Raw genomic sequence first — 14,054 nt, forward strand, 5'->3', positions numbered from 1 at the left:
GTCTCAGAGTGGCTCACAAATCTCCATGACCTTTTTACCTTCCTCCCCCACAACAGGCACCCTAATGGACTAGGTGCTGGAATAGGATGGCTGCTGCCTCAACCAAAAGTCCGGCGGAACCGCTCTGTTTTACAGGCCCTACGAAATGTTAGTCACTCAGGTAGGGCCGAGATCTCCATCGGGATTCCACCAGGCAGGGACCAGAGCTGAGAAAGTCCCGGCCCTTGTTGAGGCCAGATAGATGGATGCCCTTCGGGCAAGGGGTGGTCAGGAGACCGCAATGACCTGCGGGGAGAGGCGGTCCCTCAAGTATGTCGGCCTACAAAAAAAAAGCCCTGTGTGAATGTATTTTAGCTACAGAGCTGTCCCTCCTTGCCTTCAGTCCTATAACACCCTTGTTCTTTTAAGGGGTTGCGTGCTTCGCTTCTTCCAGCCTTGGACAAATATGCTCTCTTTTTTTTTTTAAACTTCTCACCTAATACTGTAATCTCTTGACAAATTGCTGAACTTGCTTTCAGAAGAAGAAGAAGATATTGGATTTATATCCCACCCTCCACTCCGAAGAGTCTCAGAGCGGCTCACAATCTCCTTTACCTTCCTCCCCCACAACAGACACCCTGTGAGGTGGGTGGGGCTGGAGAGGGCTCTCACAGCAGCTGCCCTTTCAAGGACAACCTCTGCCAGGGCTATGGCAGACCCAAGGCCATGCTAGCAGGTGCAAGTGGAGGAGTGGGGAAGCAAACCCGGTTCTCCCAGATAAGAGTCCGCACACTTAACCACTACACCAAACTGTCTCTCTCTCTTTCAATAGATAATGATATTAGTTTCTATGTTTGTTATAGATATGGGTAATTTTACAAGTGAATCTATAACTCAGCAGATTAATTTCTGTCTGGTAAGAAGGGTTTCCTGAAATGCTTTTATTTTGGATAGTTGGGTAGGTAACGCTCCATAAGAACAGGTTTGAGATTTTCATTTGTGGGTCATAAAAAGTTGTTTTTCCTAGCTCAATACGGATACAAGAGGTGGATTAATTGTTAGAAAGGTAGACAATACAGATGTTATGTAAATTGCTAGATTTGTTTTTTGTTAATAATGTCCCTCAGGAGAATCTGTTTATGACGAAATAGACATTATACCAGGTTGTATTTCTTTTTAAGTTTTTTTTAAGGATAAAGATATGAATTTTTCGTGTCTCTGTTAATGAGGATGGTGATGAACCGATAAATCAGTTTGTGTTTTTTTAAACAAGGTTAAGCCAAAGTTGTAAGTTTTGTGCTGAGACCGCTCTGACTTGTTCAGATTTATATGTGTTGAAGAAGAACCGTTTAGACTTGTTTTGCAAATAATAGTTTGGTAAAAATGTTTTATAATGGACATATGAACATCTGCAGCTGCCTTATACTGAATCAGACCCTCCTGGGTCCATCAAAGTCAGTATTGTCTTCTCAGACTGGCAGCGGCTCTCCAGGATCTCCAGCTGAGGTTTTTCACACCTATTTGCCTGGACCCTTTTTAGTTGGAGATGCCGGGGATTGAACCTGGGACCTTCTGCTTAGTAAGCAGGTGCTCTACCACTGAGCCACCATCCCTCCCATATATATGAACATATGAAGCTGCCTTCTACTGAATCAGACCCTCCTCGTTCCATCAAAGTCAGTATTGTCTACTCAGACTGGCAGCGGCTCTCCAGGGTCTCCAGCTGAGGTTTTTCATGCCTACTTGCCTGGACCCTTTTTAGTTGGAGATGCCGGGGATTGAACCTGGGACCTTCTGCTTAGTAAGCAGGTGCTCTACCACTGAGCCACCATCCCTCCCATATATATGAACATATGAAGCTGCCTTCTACTGAATCAGACCCTCCTCGTTCCATCAAAGTCAGTATTGTCTTCTCAGACTGGCAGCGGCTCTCCAGGGTCTCAAGCTGAGGTTTTTCACACCTATTTGCCTGGACCCTTTTTAGTTGGAGATGCCGGGGATTGAACCTGGGACCTTCTGCTTAGTAAGCAGGTGCTCTACCACTGAGCCACCATCCCTCCCATATATATGAACATATGAAGCTGCCTTCTACTGAATCAGACCCTCCTCGTTCCATCAAAGTCAGTATTGTCTACTCAGACTGGCAGCGGCTCTCCAGGGTCTCCAGCTGAGGTTTTTCATGCCTACTTGCCTGGACCCTTTTTAGTTGGAGATGCCGGGGATTGAACCTGGGACCTTCTGCTTAGTAAGCAGGTGCTCTACCACTGAGCCACCATCCCTCCCATATATATGAACATATGAAGCTGCCTTCTACTGAATCAGACCCTCCTCGTTCCATCAAAGTCAGTATTGTCTTCTCAGACTGGCAGCGGCTCTCCAGGGTCTCAAGCTGAGGTTTTTCACACCTATTTGCCTGGACCCTTTTTAGTTGGAGATGCCGGGGATTGAACCTGGGACCTTCTGCTTAGTAAGCAGGTGCTCTACCACTGAGCCACCATCCCTCCCATATATATGAACATATGAAGCTGCCTTCTACTGAATCAGACCCTCCTCGTTCCATCAAAGTCAGTCTTGTCTACTCAGACTGGCAGCGGCTCTCCAGGGTCTCAAGCTGAGGATTTTTATGCCTACTTGCCTGGACCCTTTTTGGAGATGCCAGGGATGGAAGATAAAGATGGCAAAATATATGGAGAATTTTGTACTTGCAGGTAGAACGAATTGGATATTTTATTTGGAGGTAGACTTAAAATCGATATACTTGTATTTTTCCTTCCCCCCCCCGCCCGCCTTTCCCATTCTGTATATGCCCTCCCCCCTCCCCTTTTGTTTTCCTTTTTTGTATCTGTGCTTATGCTTTTTCTTTTGTACTTAAAACCAATAAAAATGATAAAACTTGAAATCTCAGCTGAACCCAAGGTGAAATCAGTCTTTTCGACAGCAAAAACAGCAAACATCGCTCTCGGGTCTGACAGTATCCAAGCATTTTTTTTGCAAGCAAGAAACCCGATTTAATTTCCTCTCCTCGGTCTTTAGCCACCCAGAGACAGGGAGAGCGCTTCGGTTTAAGCTGACCTAGTTGCCAGGACCCAACATCTGCCGGAGTTGGAGGGGGCGGTCAGTTCGAATAAGAGCTGTCTGTATGGTTGTGGGGGGGGGGGAGGCCCTGCAGAAGAGAACAGTTCCACCTGTGCTGTAAGGTAGGGAGGGGGTAGGCTTCCCAACCCTCCCGCCCTGGCGGGGGACCCCAGGATTTCCAGCCTCTTCCCCCGCTCCCCAAAAAAATGGAAGCGGGGGGTGGGGGGAAACGGCGCCAAGGAGCATGGCGAGCTGCCCCATCCCGGAGCGGACGACGACGATGAGCCGCTGGCGCCCCCTCCCCGCCCACCGCAGCTGCTCCTCCGAGATGGGCCCAGGCTGAGCCCATCTCGGAGGAGCAGCCACGGCGAGCGGAGAAGAGGCGGCAGCTGCGCAGCGGCGTCGCCCGCTCCGAGACGGGGCGGCTCGCCACGCTCCCCGGTGCCGTTTCCCCCCTCCCCATAGCTCCACCCCAGTGTCACCTGGCTCCACCCCCAAAGTCTCCTGGCTCCACCCCCAAAGTCCCCAGATATTTCTGGAGTTGGACTTAGCAACCCTAGGAGGGGGGGTTGTTTTGACTGCCAACTCTTGAGACATCTCTGGCCGCTGTGCTGCCCGTGACTAAGAATGCAGTTATCCATAGGAGGGCTTGACCCGAATAACCCAGGCTGGCGTGATCTCACCACATCTTGGAGTAGGGTTGCCAAGTCCAATTCAAGAAATATCTGGGGACTTTGGGGGTGGAGCCAGGAGACAATGGGGGTGGGGCCAGGAGCAAGGTTGTGACAAGCATAATTGAACTACAAAGGGAGTTCTGGCCATCACTTTTAAAGGGACTGCACTCCTTTTAAATGTCTTCCCTTCATTGGAAATAATGGATAGGGGCACCTTCTTTGGGGACTCATAGAATTGGACCCCCTGGTCCAATCTTTTGAAACTTGGAAGGTGTTTTGAGGATAGGCATCAGATGCTATGCTTCAAATTTGGCACTTCTACCTCAAAAAACAGCCTCCTCAGAGCCCCAGATACCCAGATCAATTCTCCATTATGCCCTAGGGAAATCGATCTCCATAGGGAGTCATGGAGTGCCCAGCAGACATCCCCCCCCCACTTTCTGATGACCCTGAAGCGGGGGGAGGGCCTCTAAACTGGGGGATCCCCTGCCCCCACCTGGGGATTGGCAACCCTATCTTGGAGGCTAAGTGGGGTCAGCCCTGGTCAGCGCTTGGATGGGAGACCACCCGGAATTTTTTTTAGCAGGAACTCCTTTGCATATTAGGCCCCTCCCCCCGATGTAGCTAATCCTCCTGAAGTTTACAGCCAGCCCTGTACTGAGAGCCCCATAAGCTCCTGGAGGGTTGGCTACATTGGGGGGCGGGGCTAATATGCAAAGGAGCTCCTGCTGCAAAAAAAGCCCTGGAGACCACCGAAAAAGTCCAGGGTTGCTACATAGAGACAGGCAATGGCAAACCACCTCTGTTCATTTGCCCTGACTTGGATAGCCCAGACTATTCTGATCTTCCCAGCAGGCCAGCCCTGGTTAGTATTTGAGTGGAAGCCAATCTGGGCTTTTTTCAGTAGCAGGAACTCCTTTGCAGCTTCAAGAGGGCATTGGATAAACATACGAAGCAGAGGTCCATCAATGGCTATTAGCCACAAGGTCTAGATGGGACATTCTCTGTCTGGGGCAATGGTGCTCTGTATTTTTTCAGTAGCAGGAACTCCTTTGCAGCTTCAAGAGGGCATTGGATAAACATACGAAGCAGAGGTCCATCAATGGCTATTAGCCACAAGGTCTAGATGGGACATTCTCTGTCTGGGGCAATGGTGCTCTGTATTCTTGGTGTCTGGGGGGCAAGAATGGTTCTAGAGTTTTGCTCCCACTGGTAGACCTCCTGATAATTCCTGGGTTCTGGCCACAGTGGGTTCTGGGCACTGTGTGACACGGGGTGTTGGACTGGAGGGCCACTGGCCTGATCCAACATGGCTTCTCTTATGTTCTTATGTTTGGGGCAGTGATGCTCCATCTTCTTGGTGCTTGAGGGGCAACAGTGGGAAGTCTGTATTAAATAGCACCAGTATATTAATTTTATTGATTTTAGAGTTTTAGTAGAATTTTAATTAATGTGTTAATTAGTTTTGTTTAAATACCTTGTATAACTAATGTATTGATTGTGTTGTTAGCCGCCCTGAGCCTGCTTCGGCGGGGAGGGCGGGATATAAATAAAATTGAAATGAAAATAAATAAAATTGAAATGAAAAATGAAAATGAAATGAAAGTCTTCTGGAGTTCCGACCCCACTGGTGGACTTCCTTATGTCACCTGGATTTTGGCCTCTGCATGACACAGAGTGTTGGACTGGATGGACCAACATGGCTTCTCATGTTCCTTAGCTAGGGCTTTGATCCAGTTTGAGAGCCAGTTTGGTGTAATGGTTAAGAGTGCAGACTCTTATCTGGGAGAACTGGGTGTGATTCCCCACTCCTCCACTTGCAGCTGCTGGAATGGCCTTGGGTCAGCCAGAGCTCTGGCAGAGAATCATAGAGTTGAAAGCGACCTCCAGGGTGATCTAGTCCAACCCCCTGCACAATGCAGGAAACCCACAAATGCCTACCCTAAACTCACAAATACCTACCCCAAACTTCATTGCTGTCAGATGGCCATTCAGCCTCTGCTTAAAAACCTCCAAGGAAGGAGAGCCCACCACCTCCCGAAGAAGCCTGTTCCACTGAGGTTGCCCTTGAAAGGGCAGCTGACGTGAGAGCCCTCTCAGCCCCGCCCACCTCACAGGGTGTCTTAATTTGTTTTCTTATAATGTGTAACCCAAGGGCCATCTAGGTTGTCAAATGTTTTATGTTCTGTTGTGTTTTTTTTCTGTCGCTGGTACTCTTCCAAGAGTTTCTGTGCTGCTTTGGTTTTCAACGGCTTTGAATTTTAATCATTTCACATTCTTAGGATTTTATCCAGTGCTGTTTGATGAGCTGATTTGAGCAGGCTGCTGAAGCGGTGGCATGCCTTCAATCAATCAATCATAAAAGGTCCACACACCTGCAGGCTTAAACGGTTTAGCAGCACCCCTCCACCACCCTTGAGGAATCCAAGAAAACTGTCATTCAGAGGGGCCCTCGCAGAGAATTCTGGGACGAGCTACAGATCTGAGAATCCCAGTGGCTTTTAGCCAGGCCTCAGATTCAGCAGGAGCTCACAGGAGCGCAACGCCTGAACCTTTCTGAGGGTTCCCCCTCCTCCTCCCCACCTACCTTGTCCATTGAATAGGAGGTGCAGCTGCATAACAATCTCTGTATTAGGAAAGCGGGCAGCCAGCAATCCACCAAGAGCTTCATCAGCCACCAGCAACCCTCATTAACCACTGGAGAAGCCTGCACCACCCTTTCTCCACTTATATGATTTGGGGCAGCATGCGGCTTGCTGGCCTTTTGACTGGGGGTGGGCAGACCAGGAGAACCCCAGGTGAGCGAGGCCTGCTCGGGCTAGCTGGATCTCTAGCCAGCCCAAGCAGGCCTCGCTCGCCCAGAGCTCTCCTTTCTTGCATCGGGTTGCTTTTGGCTGGGGGGGGGGCAACATATGCTAATGAGTTATGCTAACGAGCTCCACCACCTATTTTTCTACAAAACGATCCCTGCTTTTAGCGCTGTATTTGTAGCTTAGAACCTACCCGCCTTCCTTACTCAGGCCTCACACACAGTGTTAGATTAATCAACTCCTTCCAGCCGGGAAGCTCCTGAATATTTCAGAACTGCAGCAGATCTCCAGTCCTCTCATTTACACCGTTGTGTTGCCCGTGAGAATGTGTAGGAGGGAGATTATTTGTGGCATTTTGAACAGCCTGCCAGGTAGAGGTGTGCGTGCGCATATGAAGGGAGGGACTGAGAGAGAGTCACTTACATAACTCTTTAAGCCAGTACATTTGGCTCCTGGGAGTTTGGATTCCTGCCCCCCCCCCCGGGGAATTGGTTCTCATCTGCAAGAAAAACGAAGGCAGGAAGGGTGATCTTTTGTTACATCTGGCAATGAAAGCTCATCTGGAACACCCCGGGTACAAATGGAAATGTTTTTTATTAGCTTCCCAGATGGAACCTTAATGCGTTGGGGAGATTTATTTTGCAAATTATTTGGTATGCAGGAGCTGAAATAAAGCATTCTGCCAGAGCTTCCTTTCCTCTCCCCGTCGCTGCTTCACGGCTTGCAAAAACTGGCCACATTGTTCTTGATTTCTTACTACATTATTCACATGATTTTTTTGTATTTAAAAAAAAAATCATTTTTTTCTGTTGCTTGACAGCTCTTCCCCGTTCTAGGTCTTGAATTGAGGATCTGTGCGCCACCACTGGCCAAGGGAAGGAGCTACGGGTAGACCAGCCGTTGGCCAATCAAAGAATTGTGTCAAAGCTGATAGGCCAGAGCAGGTCAGGTGGTTCATCCCGACTTCTATAAAATGCTTCTGAGTCAGGCTGGTTTAGACCTGTTGCTTATATTTGGCTCTGGAGCACTTTGAACTAGAAAGGGTGTTTTGTTATTTTCTCAACAGACGTCTAGGTGGGACCTGTTAACCACTGCTGAATGGCAGTATTACAACTGTACCTTCTGTTCACATCTAAATAAGGCCAGGCAACACTCGTCGTTTCAGAATCTTGGTGAATTTTGGGAGAAAATAAAACTACGGCATTTGTTTATAGGTAAAGGAAGCAGCCCCGTGGTGCAGAGTGGTACTTCAGACCAAGCTCTGCTCACGACCTGAGTTTGATCCTGGCGGAAGCTGGGTTCAGGTTGACTCAGCCTTCCATCCTTCCGAGGTCGGTAAAAGGAGTACCCAGCTTGCTGGGGGGGGGGGGGAAGTGTATGTGACTGGGGAAGGCAATGGCAAAGTCCCCTGTAAAAAGTTTGCCAAGAAACCGTAATGATGTAAGGTCACTCAGTGGGTCGGTAAGAAGAAGAAGAAGATGATGATATTGGATTTATATCCCGCCCTTTGCTTCGAATCTCAGAGCGGTTCACAATCTTTACTTTCCTCCCCCACAACAGACAGCCTGTGAGGTGGGTGGCATTGAGGTGACCAAAGGAGGCCCGTCTGAAAGCGACCAGAGACAGGGCCTTTTCGATTGCAGCCCCCTGTTGGTGGAACCAGCTCCCGGAGGAGGTGAGGGCCCTGCGGGACCTTGAACAGTTCCGCAGGGCCTGTAAAACAGCCCTCTTCTGGTTGGCATACAACTGATTGAGATCGGGCTGCCTGAATATTTAAACTTATGAACATCAGAATTTTGAACACTGGAATACTTGAAGAATTGACTTAAGGAAGAGGTAGCATAGCATAGTAGTATATTGATGTGAGTTTTATGTATTTTTTATGTATTTTATTGTATAATCATTAATGTATTTTAAACCGATTTACTGTTAGCATTCTGTATTGTAAGCCGCCCTGAGCCCGCTTTGGTGGGGTAGGGCGGGATATAAATCGAACAAATAAATAAAATAAATAAATTGAGAGGGCTCTTACAGCAGCTGCCCTTTCAAGGACAAGCTCTGCCAGAGCTATGGCTAACCCAAGGCCATTCCAGCAGATGCAAGTGGAGGAGTGGGGAATCAAACCCGATTCTCCCAGATAAGAGTTCGCACACTTAACCGCTACACCAAACTGGCTCTCTGGGAACAACTTGGTGCTTGCACAAGGAACTAAAAATGGTAAAGGTAGTCCCCTGTGCAAGCACCAGTCGTTTCTGACTCTGGGGTGATGTCGCATCACAACGTTTTCATGGCAGTCTTTTTACGGGGTGGTTTGCCATTGCCTTCCCCAGTCATCTACACTCCCCCCCCCCCAGCAAGCTGGGGACTCATTTTACCAACCTTGGAAGGATGGAAGGCTGAGTCAACCTCGAGCCAGCGACCTGAACCCAGCTTCTACCGGGATTGAACTCAGGTCATGAGCAGAGAGCTCGGACTGCAGTACTTCATCTTTACCACCCTGCACCACGGGGCACTCTTGGCACAGGGGTCTGTCTTTACCTTTAATTGTTTATAGGATTGAATGTCCATTAACGAAAATGGTCTATAAAAAATTTCAGGAATGAATGGAATTAGGAGCTAGAGCTCTCTATTTTGCCAAAACAATGGGACAGGGCCCTTAAGTTTTATACCTGTTGTTTCCGTGGATCTTAAGCTGAGACTTGTTCAGCAAAAAATCATGTTTTGGATACACCGGACACCTTTTTAGGAAAGGATTAAGTAAGTCTCTAATTGCTGGTGCTGTAAATTGCCGGACGCATCTCTTAAACATATGCTTTGGGCCTGTCCAGATATTCAGCCTTTTCTGGAGGAAGTAATTAGGCACATCAGTTTTGTATTAGAATATCCATTGATCTTTGAGGAAGCTTATGTACTTACAAACTATTTGCCTGTCTCCAGGGGGACAATGGTCAATAAAAGGAGGCTTTGAGTGTCCATAACTGTTGGTAGAGACTTATGTTACATCCCTGGAGAGATAAGTGCCCACTTTCTGTTATCCAATGGATGGAGAACCTTATAACTCTATCAGCATAAGGCACATAGACAACAATTGTGCATGGGTATATTTTAAGACAGGACTTTTTTTGTAGAAAAAGCCCAGCAGGAACACATAAGAACATAAGAGAAACCATGCTGGATCAGGCCAATGGCCCATCCATTCCAACACTCTGTGTCACACAGTGGCCAAATATACACACACACACACACACACACACACACACATACATATATATACACACCGTGGCTAATAGCCACTGATGGACCTCTGCTCCATATTTTTATCTAACCCCCTATTGAAGCTGGCTATGCTTGTAGCTGCCACCACCTCCTGTGGCAGTGAATTCCACATGTTAATTACCCTTTGGGTGAAGAAGGACTTCCTTTTATCCATTTTAACCTGACTGCTCAGCAATTTCATTGAATGCCCACGAGTTCTTGTATTGTGAGAAAGGGAGAAAAGGACTTCTTTCTCTACCTTCTCTATCCTATGCATTATCTTGTAAACCTCTATCATGTCACCCCGCAGGTGACGTTTCTCCAAGCTAAAGAGCCCCAAGCATTTCAGCCTTTCTTCATAGGGAAAGTGTTCCAACCCTTTAATCATTCTAGTTGCCCTTTTCTGCACTTTCTCCAATGCTATAATATCCTTTTTGAGGTGTGGCGACCAGAACTGCACACAGTACTCCAAATGAGACCGCACCATCAATTTATACAGGAGCATTATGATACTGGCTGATTTGTTATCAATTCCCTTCTTAATAATTCCCAGCATGCCGTTGGCCTTTTTTATTGCAATTGCACACTGTCTTTGACATTTTCAGTGAGTTATCTACCACGACCCCAAGATCTTTTTCTTGGTCAGTCTCTGCCAGTTCACACCCCATCAACTTGTATTTGTAGTTGGGATTCTTTGCCCTAATGTGCATTACTTTGCACTTGGCCACATTTAACCTCATCTGCCACGTTGACGCCCACTCACCCAGCCTCAACAGCTCCCTTTGGAGTGCCTCACAATCCTCTCTGGTTCTCACTACCCTGAACAATTTAGTGTCATCTGCAAACTTGGCCACTTCACTGCTTACTCCCAACTCCAGATCATTAATGAACAAGTTAAAGAGCATGGGACCCAGAACTGAGCCCTGCGGCACCCCACTGCTTACCGTCTTCCACTGCAAAGACTGCCCATTTATACTCACTTTCTGCTTCCTATTAATTAGCCAGTTTTTGATCCACAAGAGGACCTGTCCTTTTACTCCATGACTCTCGAGCTTACTAAGGAGCCTTTGATGAAGAACTTTATCAAAAGCTTTCTGGAAGTCAAGGTAAACAACATCTATTGGGTCCCCTTTGTCCACATGTTTGTTCACCCCCTCAAAGAAATGTAACAGGTTAGTGAGGCAAGATCTTCCCTTACAGAACCCATGCTGAGTCTTCCTCAATAACCCGTGTTCATCAATGTGCCTACTCATTCTGTCCTTGATAATGGTTTCTACCAACCTTCCCGGTTTTGAGGTCAGACTGACTGGTCTGTAATTTCCCGGATCTCCTCTGGAACCTTTTTTAAAGATGGGGGTGATGTCCCCCCCCCCATTTCTGGCGACTCTGAAGGGATTGGCCTCTCTACTCACGAGTTGCAGCCAACTTCTTCCAAGTAACACAGATACCCCATCCCAAGAGGAAGCCTTTCCAATGGGAGACTGAAGCCTCTGGAGGTGGAAAAGCACATGGGGGCTGTGGGGGGTGGGGCTTCCCCCCGCCGGCCAGCTGACTGTAGGCAGGAAAGAGCCTGGGAAAACGGAAGAACCCCTGCTGGGACCTGGGGATTGGCAAGCCTAGCCCCAGTCACTGCCTCTTAACCACAGCAATGTGGAGATGTATACAGGCCTACCTTACAGGGGTATTGTCAAGATAACTGACCTACTGCTGTGTTTCCGACCACACAATTCGTCTGATTTGCAGAATTCGAAGCTGGAATTTCTGCTAATTTTCTCTCCTGCCACTTGTGTACCCTACTTTGCCCTATGATGTTCCTGAGGATCCAGGCACCCCCAAGGACAATATCCCAGAGGGCTGCAACAGGAAGGGGAGGGTTCCTGTTCTGTGAAGTTTTCATGTGTTTGAATTAGGGTTGCCAATCCCCAGGTGGAGGCAGGGGATCCCCCAGTTTGGAGGCCCTCCCCCTGCTTCAGAGTCATCAGAAGGTTGGTGCGGGGGGGAGGGAAATGTCTGCTGGGCACTCCATTATTCCCTATGAAGACCGATTCCCACAGGGTATAGTGGAAAATTTATCCTTGGGTATCTGGGGCTCTAGGGCGGCTGTTTTTTTTGAGATAGAGACATCAAATTTTCAGCATAGTATCTGGTGCCTTTCCCCAAAACACTCTCCAAGTTTCAAAAAGATTGGACCAAGGGTGTCCAATTTTATGATCCCCTAAAGAAGGTGCCCCTATCCATTATTTCCCGTGAAGGGAAGGCATTTAAAAGGAACGCGGTCCCTTTAAATGTGACGGCCAGAGCTCCCTTCAGAGTTCAGTTGTACTTGTCCCAACCTTGTTCCTGGCTCCAGCCCCAAAGTCTCCTGGCTCCACCCCCAAAGTCCCCAGATATTTCTAGATTTGGATTTGGCAACCCTAGTTTGGATAGATACTACTGCAGTTGTAACGTACACTAAGGTCTTGCTAATATAGGCAGTATTATTTTTGTGCATTGTAGAACAGTCGCGGTTCTTTTTCCTGCTAGTGATGCCTGGGGAATCTGCAGATATTTCATTCTTTCTGCTGCATGGTGACCTTTTTCTGTCCTGTCAGCATTTTGATGAATCTCCAGCGCTACTGAAGACAGACGCTGTCAGGGCCTTTTAGAATCTAACTATTTTATATCTCTTGCGTTTATAGAACCACATCAACCAAGGTTTTGATATCGCCCCAGACCTCTTTGCTATTTTTATTTTCCTCCTGATGGCTGTCTCTTCTGTTGAAGTCTTGATTGTTCAGGTTTGAAAGGAGACTTGCTTGTAGAGTATTAATTTCTGTTTGATTATTTGGACCTCTCTCTCTCCCTGTCTCTTATCTGTCTGTCTGGCTGTCTATCTATCTTTCTTCTATGAGGAAAGGTTGAAACACTTGGAGCTCTTTAGCTCGGAGAAATGTCAACTGCGGGGGTGACATGATAGAGGTTTACAAGATTATGCACGGGATAGAGAAGGTAGAGAAAGAAGTACTTTTCTCCCTTTTTCAGAATTAATTGTTGAGCAGTCAGGTTAGAATGGATACAAGGAAGTCCTTCTTCACCCAAAGGGTGATTAACACATGGAATTCACTGCCGCAGGAGGTGGCGGCAGCTACAAGCACAGACAGCTTCAAGAGGGGATTGGATAAGCATATGGAGCAGAGGTCCATCAGTGGCTATTAACCACAGCTTATCATTGGAACTTTCTGTCTGGGGCAATGATGCTCTGTATTCTTGGTGCTTGGGGGCAACAGTGGGAGGGCTTCTAGTGTCCTGGCCCCATTGATGGACCTCCTGATGGCACTGGGGATTTTTGGCCACTGTGTGACACAGTGTTGGACTGGAAGGGCCATTGGTCTGATCCAACATGGCTTCTCTTATGTTCTTATGTGACACAGAGTGTTGGACTGAATGGGCCATTGGCCTGATCCAACATGGCTTCTCTTATGTATCATCTATCTATCCATCATCTGTCTGTTTGTTTCTATCCTCCACTTATATTCTGGTTTACAGTATTGTTCATCTTCATTTATTCTCTCAAAAGGCCTATAGCTAAGGCTGAGAGAGAGAGAGAGTGACTGGCCCAAGTCATCCACCAGGCTTCCATAACAGAGCTGAGATTTGAACCTGAATCTTCCAGCTCTTAGTCTGGACCACTGACACAATCCTGATTCTAAATACCGCAAAGTTCTATCTTGTCTAGATCAGGGATCGCCAACCTTTTGCAGCCCACAGGCATCTTTGGAATTCTGACACAACATGGTGAGTGCAAGGGCAACATGGCTGCTGTAGAAGGCGGAGCCAAGCACAAAATGGCTGCTGCAGCATACCTTCAGTCACACAGTGAAGAGCCTTCAGTTGTGAAGCTAGGTGCTCCCATAGCAACGTTTATAAAATCTGCACTGCCAATCAGATCTCCAAAAGCCAGTCAGAAGCCTTGCTAAGGCAAGAGTCCCACCCGACCTGACCCACTTTCTAAAAACACTTGACGGGGGCCTATGAAGTTGTCTTTGAGCACCTTGTTGAGGACACCAGCTCTAGAAAATGTATTGAGGAATCTGTAACATTCCCATGAATTAAGACAGGCTGATCCTAAGATATTTCTACTATTAGAAGAGAAGGTAGGGTTGCCAATCCCCAGGTGGGGGTGGGGAATCCCCCGGTTTGGAGGCCCTCCCCCCGCTTCAGGGTCGTCAGAAAGCGGGGGGAGGGGAGGGAAATGTCTGCTGGGAACTCTGTTATTCCCTAG

At 47.7% G+C, this 14,054-nt stretch overlaps 1 protein-coding gene and 5 non-coding genes across 6 annotated transcripts in view; 1 reads left to right on the plus strand and 5 right to left on the minus strand.

The window, feature by feature from the left end:
• Positions 1-14,054, plus strand: part of SLCO3A1 (solute carrier organic anion transporter family member 3A1) — a 178,522-nt gene that overhangs the window by 33,533 nt on the left and 130,935 nt on the right. The gene's annotated exons all lie outside the window — the stretch shown is intronic.
• Positions 1,521-1,595, minus strand: TRNAS-ACU (transfer RNA serine (anticodon ACU)). The gene has a single exon. It is a non-coding gene; the product is annotated as a tRNA-Ser (tRNA).
• TRNAS-ACU (transfer RNA serine (anticodon ACU)) lies at positions 1,743-1,817 on the minus strand. The gene has a single exon. It is a non-coding gene; the product is annotated as a tRNA-Ser (tRNA).
• TRNAS-ACU (transfer RNA serine (anticodon ACU)) lies at positions 1,965-2,039 on the minus strand. The gene has a single exon. It is a non-coding gene; the product is annotated as a tRNA-Ser (tRNA).
• On the minus strand, positions 2,187-2,261 carry TRNAS-ACU (transfer RNA serine (anticodon ACU)). The gene has a single exon. It is a non-coding gene; the product is annotated as a tRNA-Ser (tRNA).
• TRNAS-ACU (transfer RNA serine (anticodon ACU)) lies at positions 2,409-2,483 on the minus strand. The gene has a single exon. It is a non-coding gene; the product is annotated as a tRNA-Ser (tRNA).

Source organism: Heteronotia binoei, chromosome 19 (assembly GCF_032191835.1).
Source record: "Heteronotia binoei isolate CCM8104 ecotype False Entrance Well chromosome 19, APGP_CSIRO_Hbin_v1, whole genome shotgun sequence".
NCBI classification, from domain to species: Eukaryota; Metazoa; Chordata; class Lepidosauria; order Squamata; family Gekkonidae; genus Heteronotia; species Heteronotia binoei.